The sequence below is a fragment of the Papio anubis genome, chromosome 11 (assembly GCF_008728515.1).
Source record: "Papio anubis isolate 15944 chromosome 11, Panubis1.0, whole genome shotgun sequence".
Classification (NCBI taxonomy): Eukaryota; Metazoa; Chordata; class Mammalia; order Primates; family Cercopithecidae; genus Papio; species Papio anubis.
In genome coordinates this window covers 59,102,100-59,118,374 of record NC_044986.1, presented here as the reverse complement: position 1 = coordinate 59,118,374, position 16,275 = coordinate 59,102,100, and the positions used below count along the sequence as shown (strand labels likewise).

General features: G+C 40.1%; 2 long non-coding RNA genes across 3 annotated transcripts in view; both read left to right on the top strand.

The window, feature by feature from the left end:
- The window catches only part of LOC110740391, a 30,104-nt gene extending 26,724 nt beyond the window's left edge, over nt 1-3,380 (top strand). The window contains exon 5 of the long non-coding RNA XR_001906443.3: nt 978-3,380. This is a non-coding gene — a long non-coding RNA (uncharacterized LOC110740391). The remainder of the gene's footprint in view (nt 1-977) is intronic.
- Nucleotides 3,381-8,447: 5,067 nt separating this feature from the next.
- LOC103887584 overlaps nt 8,448-16,275 on the top strand; it is a 57,262-nt gene continuing 49,434 nt past the window's right edge. The window contains exons 1-2 of one of the 2 annotated variants that reach the window (XR_002524341.2): nt 8,448-8,755; nt 10,807-10,903. This is a non-coding gene — a long non-coding RNA (uncharacterized LOC103887584). The remainder of the gene's footprint in view (nt 8,756-10,806; nt 10,904-16,275) is intronic. The other variant, XR_002524342.2, reaches the window with a different exon arrangement.

The following is a 16,275-nucleotide window of genomic DNA, read 5'->3' as shown; positions in this document are numbered from 1 at the left end:
AGTGGACACAGGAGAGTACCAATTCATTTAACTGAATGTAGTTAAATGAATGAAGTTTTGAAATTGAAAATGCTTATGCTTCAAAATCAAAGCAAAATTTTTTTGGTTTTTTTTGTGTTGTTTTGTTTTGGTTTTGAGACGGAGTCTCGCTCTGCCGCCCAGGCTTGGAGTGCAGTGGCGCGATCTCAGCTCACTGCAAGCTCCGCCTCCCGGGTTCGTGCCATTCTTCCGCCTCAGCCTCCGGAGTAACTGGGACTTCAGGTGCCCCCCACCAGGCCCCGCTAATTTTTGTTTTTGTATTTTTAGTAGAGGCGGGGTTTCACCGTGTTAGCTAGGATGGTCTCGATCTCCTGACCTCGTGAACCACCCGTCTCGGCCTCCCAAATTGCTGGGATTACAGCCACAGCGCCCTGCCAGTAACTTTTTTTTTTTTAAGAACCAGTTTGTCAATGTAAATGCAAATGTTAAAGGAAAATAATTTTTGAATACTTAATGAAATGATTGGAAAACTTTTATTTTTTATTTTTATTACAAGTTGAAATTATATTTGACATATTGTGTCAAATATATATTACTAAAATTAATTTCACTTTTTTTTTTTTTTACCTTTTTAAATGTGGTACCTAGCAAATTTAAAATTGTATATGTAGCTCACATTGTATTTCTGTTGCCAGCACTTGCCTGTACATCCCAGCTTTATGGATTTTGTGGAATAGTTCCAAAATCCCAAAGGTATCACTATCTAGTTATATATAAAATCATCCAGATCAATGTCATCTGCCCTGTAATGCCAAGTTATTTGTGTGTCACTGACCCACCATATCCTCTCTTCATTGTCAACTAGGGAATCTGTTTGTGAGATGCCCAGAGTTCAAGTTCAATCTGGCCATGTAACTGAATTCCCTGAAAACAGGCTGTCTGTGGAGGAATGTAATCAGTGATCTTAGACTAATTATCATTTATTTCAATCAACTTAGGAAAACTCTAACTGATGGAGAACCAGAAATCAAATCTTAGAAGATTATATTAGTCACTATTGATATGGTCACCTGTTCCTGAAAACAAATTGATTCATGGTGCCAAGCAGGGCCTTTACAAGATAAGACAAGAGCTGGATTCACTGTCTCAGTTCCTGAAAGAGAACAGAGACGAACTAGGATCAATACATTCCCGAGCCTGGAAAAAGAGAGATTGTCACATGCTATAATTCAGGGGAAAAATTAATCTGGAAGTTTCTATCTCCCTTAGATACCTTTTCCGTACTCTTGTTTTGTCTGGATTCATGCCAGATTCAGGACATTTGTGTCAGTGATGTCTTGTGGTTTAAAAAAAGCAATTATTGGATCAAGTCAGAAGATCTGGATGAGAGGTCTTGGTTAATTACACAGTCTCTCTCAGTTTTCTGGTCTGGATTGGATCAGCTGATCTATAAGAAACCTGCTAGAGCCATGGTTTTGTGTTTCTAAGTTGTTCTGAGACACAAATCCCAAACTATGAAAAACTCGCTTAAAATCTGAACTACATTCCAAGAACAAGATTTGAAATGCTATCATTTTCTTTCTTCTTCATCAAATAAAGAAGAATGTGGAACAATACACTTGTATAATTTTCTATTTACTGGGAGTCACTATTACATTGTTTTATAAAAGCTGCTTGATACTTTTCCCTTATCAAAAATGAAATAGCAAGAAGGAAGATTTAGGAATGCTGTTATATTTCTAATCTTGCTCTTTATTTGTAAGTGTGGGACCCTAAAAATGGAAGACTGTTTGTGTAATAGCATTATAGAGAAAATGGCCAAAGAATCATATTTCTTCTTTCACTCACTTGATAAAACCTTCAAATGTTAGTTTGAACTAACTTTTAGTGATGTTAGAAGTGAAAACTAGCTCTCTAGGGTACATAGTTTTTATGCTAATTTCCTGCACCTCAATGTGGACAATTATTCTAGGGCATGTGAATGATCCATTCACTGAATGAAGAAAAATTATTCCAAATGATTATTGATGAGCTAATCAAGATAACTGTGTAAAGTTTTTTTATCCATTAGTGGTAACATCTACAGTATTTCACAATCATCATAATAAAAGAGCCAAATGCTAATGGGCAAGGTAATCAGACTTAATGAAGAACAGTGAAAAATCTGCTTTTAAAAATAGTTTACAGTTTTCATAATCACTGAAGTGGTCAGTGAGTCCCAAGATTCTTCATATTTCATAATATGTGTTTGCAAATGTTTTTCATCACTTAAAAAATAGTCAGATTTTTCTAATGTAAAAAAAGAATAGAAATAAATGGAGAGGGATTCATTTAAAAAAATACATATTTAAAAAGCTATTCGTGTTGCAACGGTGACTTAAAATGGGAGAATCTCTATGCATTTAAAAATGTGCAACTACTTTTTTATGTTTTTTTCTCCCATCTTTATCCTTTTACTCAAATTTGGTAATTTTATCAATACAAGCTCAGATAAGTCCGGACTCACAATTTTATTTTAATTATTCATTATATATTGTGGTTTAAATTTGTATTGATTTATTGATTCTGTACCCCAATGTATTGCCATGATGACATGAGGGCCTGATATTCACCCTCTTTTCAGAAAAGCTATGTAAAGTGTTTCCTTATTAATACATCACTGTATTTTGTATCATGTGGTCTCATTACCCTGGCATTTTAAGGTAGGCCCAGCTAGGGCTGCACCCTCCATGGAGCCAGTGGGAACCCCGCCCCTTCTGAGTTGGGAAGGGAGCTCCCCAGGCGCTGCTGCAGCCGCCCAAAGCCCTTCCGCAGACCCAGGCCTCCTGCTCTACGGAGCAGGCAGGAGCTCCGCCCTCCTGGGCGGGGCCACAGTTACCCAAACTGCTGCTGTGGATCCGAGCCTCCCTGTTTCCTTGGAGTTGGGCCCTGAAGCAGGCGAGATCTGCCCTCCCAGGTGCAGCTGCAGCCTCCTGAACCGCGGCTGCAGACCTGGGCCTCCCGCTCCACGGAGTAGGCAGGAGCCGGGACAAGCAGGAACCCCGCCCCTTCTTAAGTTGGCAGGGCGGGAGCTCCCCGGGGCACCTGAAGCCGCCCTCCCAGGTGCAGGACCTGGGCATCTCTGCGACCTGCATCCTTGGGGACAGAAAGCATAATTAAGCAGAAGCATTCTTATTCTGTACTCTTAAAACTAGTTGTGGGTTAAATGAGAAAGTCAACTAGAACAACAAAAAAGGTAACTGTGAGGTGATGGTGTGTTACTTAGCTTGGTTGTGGTCATTTCACAATGAAAAAGTGAAAATCAAAGCATCACATTTACACCTTTAATATGTACAATTTTTATCTATCAATTATACCTCAGTAAGGTTGAAAAAAGTGAGAAATAATAACAATACATGCATATACTGCTTTAGCCATTTTTAAATATTTTTAAATCTTAAAGTTTGGGGGTACATAATAGGTGTATGTATTTAGGGGGTACATGAGATATTTTGATACATTCATTCACTGTGTAATACTCTCATCAGGGTAAGTGGAGTATTCATCACCTCAGGCATTTATCCTTTCTTTGTGTTAGAAACAATCCAATTATACTAGTATTTTAAAATAATAATAAATTATTGTTGACTGTAGTCACCCTGTTGTACTATCAAATACTAGATCTTATTCATTCTATCTTTTTGTGTCCATTAACCATCCACACTCCCCCCTGCATTGCCTACTACTTTTCCCAGCCTCTGGTAACCATCATTCTGTTCTCTCTGTGAGTTAAATTGTTTCACTTTTCAGCTCTCACAGATAAGTAAGAACATGCAATATTTGTCTTTCTGTGCCTGGCTTATTTCACTTAACTTAATGGCCTCTGGTTCCATCCATGTTGTTGCAAATGACAGGAACTCATTCTTTTTTATGGTCGAATAGTATTCCATTGTGTATATGTACCACATTTTCTTTATTTGTCTGTTGATGGACACTTAGGTTGCTTCCAAATCTTGGCTATTAATAGTGCTGATATAAACATGGGAGTGCAGACATCTCTTCAATATTCTGATTTCTATTCTTTTGGGTATATACCTAGCAGTGGGATTGCTGGATCATATGGCAGCTCTATTTTTAGTTTTTTGAGGGGCATCCAAACTGTTAGTGGTTGTACTAATTTACATTCCCACTAATAGTGTACAGGGTACCCTTTTCTCAGCATCCTTGCCAGCGTTTGTTGCTGCCTGTCTTTTAGATAAAAGCCATTTTAACAGGGGTGAGATGATGTCTCATTATAGTTTTGATTTGCATTTCTCTGATGATCAGTGATGTTGAACGCCTTTTCATATGCCTGTTTACCATTTATTTGTCTTCTTTTGAGAAATCTTTTGTCCATTTGAAAATCAGATTAGATTTTTTTCCTACACAGTTGTAGCAGGAAGAACCGCAGACAAAACTCCTCAGACACCGAGTTAAAGAAGGAAGGGGTTTATTTGGCTGGGGGCTTCGGCAAGACTCCTGCCTCAAGAGCTGAGCTCCCTGAGTGAGCAATTCCTGTCCCTTTCAAGGGCTCACAACTCTAAGGGCGTGCACGTGAGAGGGTCGTGATCGATTGAGCAAGCAGTGGGTATGTGACTGGGGGCCGCATGCACCGGTAATTAGATCAGAACAAAACAGGATAGGGATTTTCACAGTGCTTTTCTATACAATGTGTGTAATCTAGAGATAACATAACTGATTAGGTCAGGGGTCGATCTTTAACTACCAGGCCCAGGGTGTGGCGCCAGGCTGTCTGCTTGTGGATTTCATTTCTGCCTTTTAGTTTTTACTTTTTCTTTCTTTGGAGGCAGAAATTGGGCATAAGACGATATGAGGGGTAGTCTCCTCCCTTAGAGTCATTTGAGTTCCTCACATATTCTGGTTATTAATCCCTTATTGGATAGTTTGCAAGTATTTTCTCCCACTCTGGTTGTCTCTTCATTTTGTTGATTGTTTCCTTTGCTGTGCAGCAGTGTTTCAGCTTGATATGATTAGCCAATCTTTTATGCAGAGCCATAGCCTCGCTGACGGAAAGAAATACTTTACAGAGTTTGTAAAGTTTACAAACTGTAAAATATTTAAAGAGGTTTATTCTGAGCCAAATATGAGTGACTGTAGCCTGAGGCATAGTCTCAAGAGTGCCTGAGAATGTGTGTCCGAGGTGGTTGGGTTCCAGCTTGGTTTTATACATTTTAGCAAGACATAAGACATCAATCCATGCATGTAAGATATACATTGGTTCGGTCTGGAAAGGTGGGAGAACTGGAAGTCGGGTGAGAGGACTATCAGATCATGGGTGAATTCAAAGGTTTTCTGATTGGCAATTGGTTGAAAGAGTTAAGCTATTATCTGAAGACCTGGAATCAGTAGAAAAGAGTGTCTGGGTCAAGATAAGGGGTTGCCAAGACCAATGTTCTTACGAAGTCTCATAGGTGGCTGCCCTTAGAAACAATAGATAGGAAATGTTTCCCATTCATATCTTTAAAAGGTGCTAGACCTCTTCAGGACTGGGAGGTCCTGGGAGGGGAGGGATTTGTATGTTAACATGGGCACTTTATAGATGCAAATTTCCCCCACAAACCCAGCTTTGCAGAACGATTTTAAAATATGGCAAAGGAACATATTTTGGGGTGAAATATTTTGATTTCCTTCTTTATCCATCATATGATGTTATGCCAGAGTCAGGTTGGAAAGTAAGCCAAGTAGGATGAAATAAAACCCACCTGATGAGATTTTTTTGGCTTGTAGGGCATGGTTCCCCAGTTTCCTTAGATAGGAATTTGGGCAAGAGAGAAAAAAGGTGAGTATTTAATTCTCAGCCTTACTTTTGCCTATGCATCTTTACCTATGGAGTTTCCTGTCATCTTTCTTGGCCAAACCACACTTAACAATACAGTTTCATTATCTTTTTTTTTTTGAGACAGAGTCTCACTCTCCCAGCTCACTGCAACCTCTGCCTCCCGGGTTCAAGCAATTCTCCTGCCTCAGCCTCCTGAGTAGTTGGGATTACAGGTGCCCAACACCACGCCTGGCTAATTTTTGTATTTTTTTAGTAGAGACAGTGTTTCACCATGTTGATCAGGCTGGCCTCGAACTCCTGACCTCAGGTGATCGCCCACCTCGGCCACCCAAAGTGCTGGGATTACAGGCGTGAGCCACTGTGCCTGGCCTCATTATCTTTTAAGTAGATTATTTAAAGAATTTAAAGACATTTACAAAGCTGATGAATAAAGAACTTTTCTACATTCTGTAATTTTATGAAAACCTTCTAAAATTTTACACTTAACCTACACATACTAAATTCAAAGGCAATTCAAACACTCAACTAAGTTTTTATAGAAACAATTCTCTTCTTGCACTCATCTTACACTTATATTGGTTTATATAATGCTTGATTAAATTACGTAAGTAAAGGAACACATAGAACCAGGACAAATGCATTTGGAAACAAGCGCAATTGACTCTTGGTAAGCAGAAAACTTAATTGGAATTGCCTGCTACAGAGGTGTCTATAGTTGCAAATTTCCAGCATGTTTTGGCCATCAATCAGTGTGTTTTGTAGAGGAAACGGAGAGCACTGGTTTTTCTGGTAAACTGGTTAAACAGCATTTGGTTAAGAAAACTTGCACTGTACTTTATTCTAGATATATGAAACAGGGTTTTAGAAAGCTAAAGTTAAAGGGATACTGGTGTTTAAATATTTACTTTACAAAGTATGCTCCCTTTTAAGGCATCAAGCTCTGTTTTTGAATGTTAAATTTCCGGATATATATTATTTTTCCACTATGCACAGAGCAGTGGTAACAGCCAAGCTGGATAGAAAGATTTCTTCCTTGTGGCTTAACTACAATTATGTTTTATTATGTTAAATATACATACATCTTATGCAATCCTGTGCAGTCAAATCTCAGAAGTGAAAGAATGGGAGAAAGCTAATCTGAGGTTGTAAAATAAATGGATTTTGAAAGCAAAGAAATGTTGTTTTAGGGATAGCCTATACTAACCTTAATTTTTGTTTCTAATAGAGAACCTCATTGATATGATGGTAATGTATCAATTGAATAAGAAGTATGTCCTATAGTTAACCATGCTTAATAAGTATTTACCATATGAATGATTGAAGTATGTGGCTGCTTTAAGAATGTTAAAATTATTTTAAAATCTCCATTGCTACAATGTTTTAAATGTTAATTTTCTTAGTAAATTATTACGTTTCTTAAAAAGTGGTTTCCTGGAACAATGGTTTCAGAACGTGGCACCTGGTATTTTGTTTTCCTGAAAAGCACATTGTAATGTGTGGTGGAATGATTAAGAGCATGGATTCTGGAGTCAAACTGAGTTTATATTCCAGTTCTACCACTTAATAACTTTAAATATTGAACAAATAGTTTGACTTCAGTTTTCTCATCTGAAAGTGGGTATATTAACAATTCCTGCCTCATAGAGTTGTTATGAGCATTAAATGTAGAAGATAATATGTGTTAATAATAGATTAACTATTAATCCACGGAATTGTCTTTTCATCTTTGTCAATAGTTTCTCATATTTGTGTGAGTCTATTTTTAGACTGTCAATTACTTTCTACTGACGTAGGTGTCTCTCTTTATGCTAATATCACACTATCTTGATAACTAGCTTTACAAGAAGTCTTGAAATTAGGTACTGGTCTGTCTTGGTAATGTTCAATGTGCACTTGAAAAGAATGTGTGTCTTCTGTAAATGGAGTGTTCTATGAATGTCAATTATGTTAAGCTGGTTGACAATGTCAAGTCTTGCAAATTAGGGGCCTAGGGGTCTGCACATGTTTTCTGTGAAGGGCCAGATACTAAATATTTTCAGTTTTGTGCTATACATTCTGTCACAACTAGGCCAGTCTGCAGCCGTAGCCAGACAATGCATAAATGGATGTGGCCATATTAGATTCACAATGAGCTGGATTTGGACCAAAGGTATGTAGTTTGCTGACCATGTTCTAAGGCCTTACTGATTTCCAGTCAACTTGTTCTATCCATTATTGAGAGATGAGTGTTACAATCAGCAATTATAATTATAAATCTCTCTCTTTCTCCTTTTAGTTCTATCAGTTTTTGCTTTAAGGCATCAAGCTCTGTTTTTGTTTATGTATTTTTAAACTCTCTTACTAGGTGCATAACTGTTTAGGATTGTAGCTGGGTGCGGTGGCTCACGCTTGTAATCCCAGCACTTTGGGAGACCAAGGTGGGCAGATCACCTGAGGTCAGGAGTTTTAGACCAGCCTGGCCAGCATAGTGAAACCCCCGTCTCTACTAAAAATACAAAAAAAAAAAAAAAAAAAAGCCGGGCGTGGTAGAAGATGCCTCTAATCCCAGCTACTCAGGAGGCTGAGGCAGGAAAACTACTTGAACCTGGGAGGCAGGGGTTGCAGTGAACCAAGATCACACCACTGAGCTCCAGCCTGGGCAACTGAGCAAGACTCCGTCTAAAAAAAAAAGACCAAAAAAACCCCACAAAGAATTGTTATACCCTCTTCATCAATTTACTGCTTTAGAATTATGAAAGACCTTTTTATCATTTTGATCTGAAATCTACTTTTTCTAATATGAATACAGCTACTCCAGCTTTCTTTTGATTGGTGTGAACATGGTATATCTTTTCCTATACTTTCTCAGAGTAGTCTGTTCTCAGGCCAAGCTTGCTTCCTACTCTGCCATAAGGTGAGCCACCTCTACCTGCCTGGAGATCAACCTGCGGTCATCCAGTTCCACCAGTGCCTGGCTGGGTAAGTGTGATTTACTCTGGCAAGAATTAGAAAACTATTGTGACTGCATATTTAATTTCACAGCCCCTACACTAGCTTTAATCTGTAATAAAACAGACAGACCTCAGTGTCTATATTTCTATCCTTTCAGCATTTTGGAGGAAAATAAAAAAGTGTTTTAATTTGTTTGCTAAAACCTCTGCAGGAGAGTAGTATGTGAAGGGAATATTGCATAGACACTAGCTTTTGTTATCTCATGAAGCACTGATTCTGAATACTCTATGTGCCCCTTGGTTATCGAAAAGAGGCAGAGCATCTTAATGTTGTCAAACTTGGCTGCAGCCAAAGTGTAAAAATTTTGCTTTCTATTAGCAAGTTATTTTTGCAACAGACATTCTTACATTTTGTTACTAAGTAAGACAACATCATCTCCCGATTCCGGTGTTGGGCTGTATCACTGGGTCTCACTGTGCCTCTGACTCTCACCCTGCTCAAACCTCACCCTCAGAGATCCAGGAGGGATATGAGGGGCAGTATTGAAGTGAAGTCTGGGGAAGGGGAGAGCTTGAGGAATAGAGTCAGAAGGTGTGTGGTGAGGAATAGAGTCAGAAGGTGTGTGGTTCATCTTCCCTGTTAAGAAGAAATACTAGAAAGTTCTATGGTTTGTTTTCCTGGATTTGTTAAAATGAAGAATCCTTGAGTCCAAAAGCCAAAACAGCTTGTCAGACATGTCACGTATCTTTAAGCACAAGTTGGCTGGACCAGTTTCCCTACATCACTCTCTGTCCTTGTCACTTGGCCACAAAGTCACATCTTGCAGTCTGGGTAATCATGCACACTGAACACTTCCTAGAGATGGTTCTAAAAACTATTTGGAGGGGAAGAACAGACCAAATATCCAGAGGTGGTAACAAGGCCCCAGCCTCCCTGGAGAACACTCGTAACACCGACCCAGTCCTCTTCCCAGGCCTGTTCTCCAAAAGGCAGCGATCTTTTATGCCATAGATATTTATTTCAGGGCCTACTGAGGTTCATTTCTTCAGACACTTCTATGGAATTTCCAAGAATTCATGCAACTTGTAAAATTATGAAACTTCTCATCTAGGTGCTTCCCCTCAGCTTCATTATGCAAGTAACTATTCTACGTTTTGTGTTTACGCTTCTTTGGGATTATTTAAATATTTAAATATCCAGCTGTGTAGAAATTCAAATATCTCTTAATGAGGCAGACTTCTAAGCAGAGACTTCACGTCAGTGTTAACTGCTTTCCAACTGCAAATGATGTGAAAGTTTCCGTGAACTAATGGCTGGCTGACTCGATGGAAGATGTCACCTTTAAGTTCCCTGAAAAGAAAAAGTCCTCCGAGCTTGTCCAAGGCCAAGCACACCTCACACCTTTACAGCATGAGGAGATATCAACCTGTTCAATGTGGTTAAAGGGAAAACAGTGAAACCTGAGTTGACAAGAGGAGAGGAACATCCACAAAAGGGGAATGAGCACAGAGAGAAATCAGTCAGAACCTCAGTGGGTGTCACACTTTATAAAACGTTAACTAGCTCTTCCTCTGACATTATGAATCTGATATGATTTGCAGAGACAGTAGGGAAAAATGAACAGAAAATTTATTCTAGCCTAACATTCTTCTCTTCCATTTAGCAAGTGTCTTATTACTAAAGTTTATTTCTCTCAAAACTTGGTCTCTGTGGCCAATTGGTTTTGTTCTGTCCCATGGCACCAATCAGGCTCTTAACCTGACCCTGCGCTCTGGCACTCAGGGACCAAAGAAGAAGGAATGATGTATGCTCCCAGCAAATATTAGTGTGTAGATTCCAGTAAAACAGTTCAGAGAAGGGTCTTGTGAAAATGGGGCTGGAGAGGATTGTCTTGATGTGAGAAAGGTAGCATGCATAGGGTGGCTGTTGGATACCAGTGTTTTCCAAAAACAAATGGTGTAATGGAACCATCAAAGGACAATGCTGAACTCAACTCCTTCTTGAAGTCGTAGGAGGTGGGACGTTTGTGTCTTGAAAGATTACATTAAGCCTGTTGTCTATTCCTTCTCTCCTTCCAGAGCTATAAGTTGGTGCTGTTTGCCAGGGTTGGTGTCTGCAGAGGGCCAGGGGAATTCCAAGCGAAGGAAGCAAGGAGAGCTTCTTGGACTCCTCAAGGTAAGAAACCTCATGAGATACTTGAGGATCTCTGGTTCCCATTCTAGTACCTGCAGCATTAAAGAGCCAACAAGGACTTAGGACAGAAGCCCATGTCAGGAATAAAGCATGTAAAATAGACTCAAAATTTGTCTGTGCGAAACCTCTTAGGAATGGTGTATATGTCTGCTTAATGAAGGAGAACCCATCCATATACTTAGGAGGTGGAACACCAATATATGAGAGTTCTCAACCTATGGGAACTCTAAAAGTGCTCCTAAATTTGAATTCCCTCCCTTCCACTCTGGCCGAGACTTGGCCCCTAGGAAAATAGCAAAGTGCAAAGGTGTTGACTCTCGTCAGTTAATAAGTCCACTAGTGTTTCTGCATTACTCACTGTTAGTCACCAGGCATTCACTAAGCATCCACTGTGAGCATGAACAGGACTACAGGCTGTTAGTTTGTGTCATTTGCTGATGTGTCTGCCCTCTTCAACTGCTCCTACTTCCAATGTCTGTGTCATATTTTGTATCTCCTGACAATGCAGCTGGGTTGGGTACTAACAAAGAAGGCCAGAATGAGCTCAAGGGTATTGCATTATTGTTGGAAGAGTGTTCCCATTAATAAAAGCTGGTATTGTGTAATGTCATTCACATATTACTGTACATGAGATGATGCAATGTAATGCTGGCCTTTGATTCACCCAGAGCTTAATGGGAGAATGAGACTGGTCATTCCAAATCCCTGAATTTTTACCACTGAGAATCATAAAATATTAGAGCTGGAAGGGACTTTAGAGAATAGCTCACCCAACCTCCTTTGTTTTACCAATGGGGAATCTGAGGCTTATGTTATTCTTTGTTGAATGTACCAACTGGAATCTGGCCAAAGTGCCTGTTTCTACTCACAAATGTAACGTTTGGAAACAGACTGGGTCCTGTGCCATCTGCTACCATCCTTGGTAGACTAGAAGACTAGGAATCCAGAATAGTTCCAAACTGTCTAATGCACTTCATCTACAATATTAGCATCCCGGTTCCAGAAATTCTCTCCCTGAGGGTACTCGTATGTGGCACAAAGGTAGGGAAAATAAAAATAATTCTTGTTTTCTTATAATTTCATCTGATTCATCACTGCATCAAGGTGAGCTTGCTAATCTTAGATCTCAGATCTCCAGGGCATGGGCCCAGCCCTCTTTGTTTGATACAGAGCTCTGAAGGCTGTCCAGCTTTGGTAACAATCTCAATGGCATGTTTTTGTTGGACCATTTAAAAAATGACATAGTCCCCATTGGAGCTTGCACCTGTGAGTTTGCCTACCTTCTGCTGTATCTCCTTAATAGGGGAGGCAGGTAGTCTACCTGTTTAGAATGAGTTCAGGCTACACAGTCTATACAGCATCAAGATATGGAATGTGCAGTTCACAATTCGCTTTTGCCTGAATTATTTGTGTAATTGTGGAATGGGTTAGAAAGGGCATTTTAAAGAGTTATTCTTGGCTGTGGTAGGCTTTGTTCAGTGGAAACACGTTTGGCTCTATGTGAATTGGCCTAACAGAGAAGTCATGGACAACATCCTCTTTCTTAGGAAAGCTTTCAACTGGAGAGTACTGCAAAAATCTTGGGGACACGGAGCCAAATGAAGCTGTTGACCCAGGGTTGGCCATCACAAGTGTTTTGTAGCCAAGGAAAAATTTGCCTAGGATCAAGATGTTTAGCAGGACTCCTGAGAGTGCCAGAAAAGAGACTGGAAATTAGTAGAAGTTGCTTCTGTCTTTGAGAAGGGCCCTTCTATGTTTACATAATACCGAGTTTTTGAAATAGAAACCCCTGGCCAGAAAGTTAGAGACCAAGAGAAGAAATAGAAATTAAATGAAATTCTTCCTTCGGCCTCCCCCTCATCTCTGTAAAAATAGACAGAGACTTCCTTTTCCACTTACAGATGGGGAGGGCGCTGCTTTGCAGTTAGAGCTGAGTTGTGAGGTTGAGGCAAGCTGGGTTGGTGTTGGCAACTCAGAATTACCATCTCTTCGAGTTGAAACCCATACCCCAAAGGGTCTTTGGATTGGGAAATAGTGCAACCTCCCCATGCATAGGAGTAGGAGGCACTCCATTTAACTCTAGAACACCATTTTTTGGGCAAGCCTAGCATTTAGGCTTCACTTAGCTATACCCTTCTCCTACTTTATCAGAAGCTGGACATTGAAACTTATCCCTGGCACCTGCTAGAGAGAGAGCAAGGAGTATCAGAATGGTCTTTTGAAGGATATGGTATGTTCAAGAGACAAATACACAATTTTGTTTTCATTTATTCACTTGCTTAATAGGCATTTATTCAACTTCTGCCTCTCCTAATCTGTGTGATTTGCCATGTTTGTGGAGAATGGAATATGAAATGACTGAGTCTTGGCCATCCACGATCACTAGGCAGAGAGATAAGACAGACCCACAAATAATGATAATAAGCATTGAAATGTAACAAGCTCCTCAAGAAAGATGGAATGAAAAGTTATAGAAATTGAGATTAGAGGAGGACCTAGCTGAGCTGAGGAGGGCAGGGAAGGCTTCATGGTGGAAGTGACAGCAGGAATGATGAAGAGTAGCATTCCAGGTGGCGAACTACACATGCAAAGGCATTAAGGCCACAAAGCATGGAGGTATGTTTGGAAAATAATGAGGCCTCTAGTTGGAGGGAATGTAGAGGATGAGTTGAGGGTACTAGAAACTAAGACTGAATGGAAGCTTTGAAATGCTAGGAGAAGAATCTGGAACATAAGGTAGGAGAACAATGAAGAATCACTGAAGATTTCACAGAATGAAAACAAACTATTCTGTAGAAAAATTTATCTGGTAGATGGGTTTAGAAGACGAGATAAGAAAGAGGAGGTAATTCAAGAAGCAATTAAAACAGTCTGGGCTATAGACAATGAAAGGAAGAGGAGTGAGAGAGTGAGAGGAATAGGAAAAGGCAGTGGAAACACAATGCGAAAGCAGAGAGGAGACACTGTGGCACTAACGTGGCAGCTGATCAGATGTGGGGTAGGTAAGGTAGAACACCTGTCAAAGATGACTGAGAATTTTTAGCTTTGTTGTAATTCCCCGGTGGGTAATGATCTCAACTGTTTCTGTTTAGGGAGAAGGGTTTAAGAGAAAACTGATTGCTAGGATGAATTTGTGCAGGGCTTATACCTGGGTAATATAATGGTCTCCAAAGGAGTAGCCTCAGAAAATATATTGAGGGCTACACTGTGATGGAACTTTCTCGAGGGTGACAGATACAGAGAATGCGAAAGGCAGAAAATACCTGCTTTCGGTGAGCTTACAGTTGGAGAAGCAAGAATAGCACAAAGGAATAATGCCACACTCTATAAGAAAGAATGTAATGAATGGCTTAATTATGTATTCAAGATTGTGAATTATATAGACATTTAGAAGCAAAAAAGAGCGATGAAACAGGTGGGGCTTCTTGGAGGAAATGTTACATAAGGTGTTGGGATTTGGAGGGAAGGAAGAGAGGAGTAGGAGAACAACACAAATAAAGGCAGAATGCTGGGGGTGGACAGTGGTGTTCATGAGGGACTGAACAGACTACCTGGACATCTCTTCTACAGGAACTTAGAAAAGTTCTCAGTCATCCGAGGGGTATGAAGGGTGCAGGAGAAAACAAACATTGAGCAAGATTCATAGTAGGAGCATGCAAATATTATGCACTACTCATATCAGTGGTGCATAATATTTGCATGCTCCTATTGTGAATGTTGACTATTAATGTAACCGTGTAATATTACTCTTTTGGGGTGATGGGGGAAGGAAAGTTGGATGTGTATATATGAAAGAGCAAATTCCTATCTTCTTTGGCAGGGAACCAATAAATAATGCTTAAAATTAATACATCAAGAAATGGCATTGTAAGCACACCTACAAACATAGAAATGCCTAAGGGAGGCAAAAGATCCATGAGGTGAGGGCGGTTGCCTCTGGGGCAGGAGGATTGGGTTAAAGGGGGCAGAGGGCTGCAAATTTTAATTATATGATGTGGACTTAAAAACTCTCTAAGTATAGTGTTATAGTTTTTGAAAAAAAGAATGAAATTTTAAAATGATCATCTGATTTCATCCTGAGGTGATGATTGGAGTGCATTAGTAAGACAGGACACCTGGGCCCACTGTGCTGCCTTTGATGGGGAGCCTAGGATGATTTCCTGGGAAGATCCAAGGCTGTCTCAGCCAAGCTTGCTCCCTGATTTTTCCACCTTCCTGGGGGGGTCCTCCAAACTCAGCTGTCTCAGGCCCCTTTCCTTTTAAAACACTGCCTTAGCTTTCCATCTGGGTTCTTCCCTCCACCTTGTCCAAGGCAGCCTGGGCGGCAGTGTCCGCAGCACCTCACTTCATTGATGGAAAGAAGCTCCAAACTTTCATTTCGTCATACTGCAAATTATTAACAGGATGTTTCCTGTTCATGTTTATTAACAATGTACTAATAAAAATGATAACTGTGAGAAAGGGATAAAGTTTCATCTATCTTACAGAGTTCTTACCCTCATGGTCTCGGGCTGTGGTTCCTAATTCATTGTCTTTTTTTAATGATCTGGTCTGGACTTGATTGTCCCATTTTTATTCCAGTTGGCTTATCTAGCCAAGAAAAGAAAAAAAACAAAATCCTGGGCAAGAACCGTTAAGTGTCACAAGTGGATGATTTGCATTTCTGGGGATCCCCCAGATAGGGGAAACCTATTTAAGTGAATGCTTGTTCTATAAAAGAATTGTTCTTCTCTCTCCAGACTAAAAATAATCATCAGAGTTCTCAGTTTATTTTGAACATATCTTCCTCCAAGCTTCTCAACTTCCTCTACTCAACCCCCCTCCAAAAGAGAAAAATAAAGTTCTTTAGCCTCTCCAGATCTGGGGGAAGGCAGCAGCAAAGGTACATTAAAGTAGCAGACTTGGAAATTCATCTCAGCTCTGCATCTTTATCAGGGAGCCTTCCCGGGCCTACAGCCAGGTCAGAGCTGTGTCATCAATCTGAGTAGGAAATCCATGAAAGATAATTTCACCTACCCTGGTCTTCATCATTCCCCAAGAGCCCTTTCCTTTATTTTTTTATTTTTTACTTTTTAGCATTTTTTTATATTATACTTTAAGTTCTAGGGTACATGTGCACAACGTGCAGGTTTGTTACATATGTATACATGTGCCATGTTGGTGTGCTGCACCCATTAACTTGTCATTTACATTAGGTACATCTCCTAATGCTATCCCTCCCCCTTACCCCCACCACATGACAGGCCTCAGTGTGTGATGTTCCCCTTCCTGTGTCCAGGTGTTTTCATTGTTCAGTTCCCACCTATGAGTGAGAACATGTGGTGTTTGGTTTTCTGTCCTTGTGATAGTTTGCT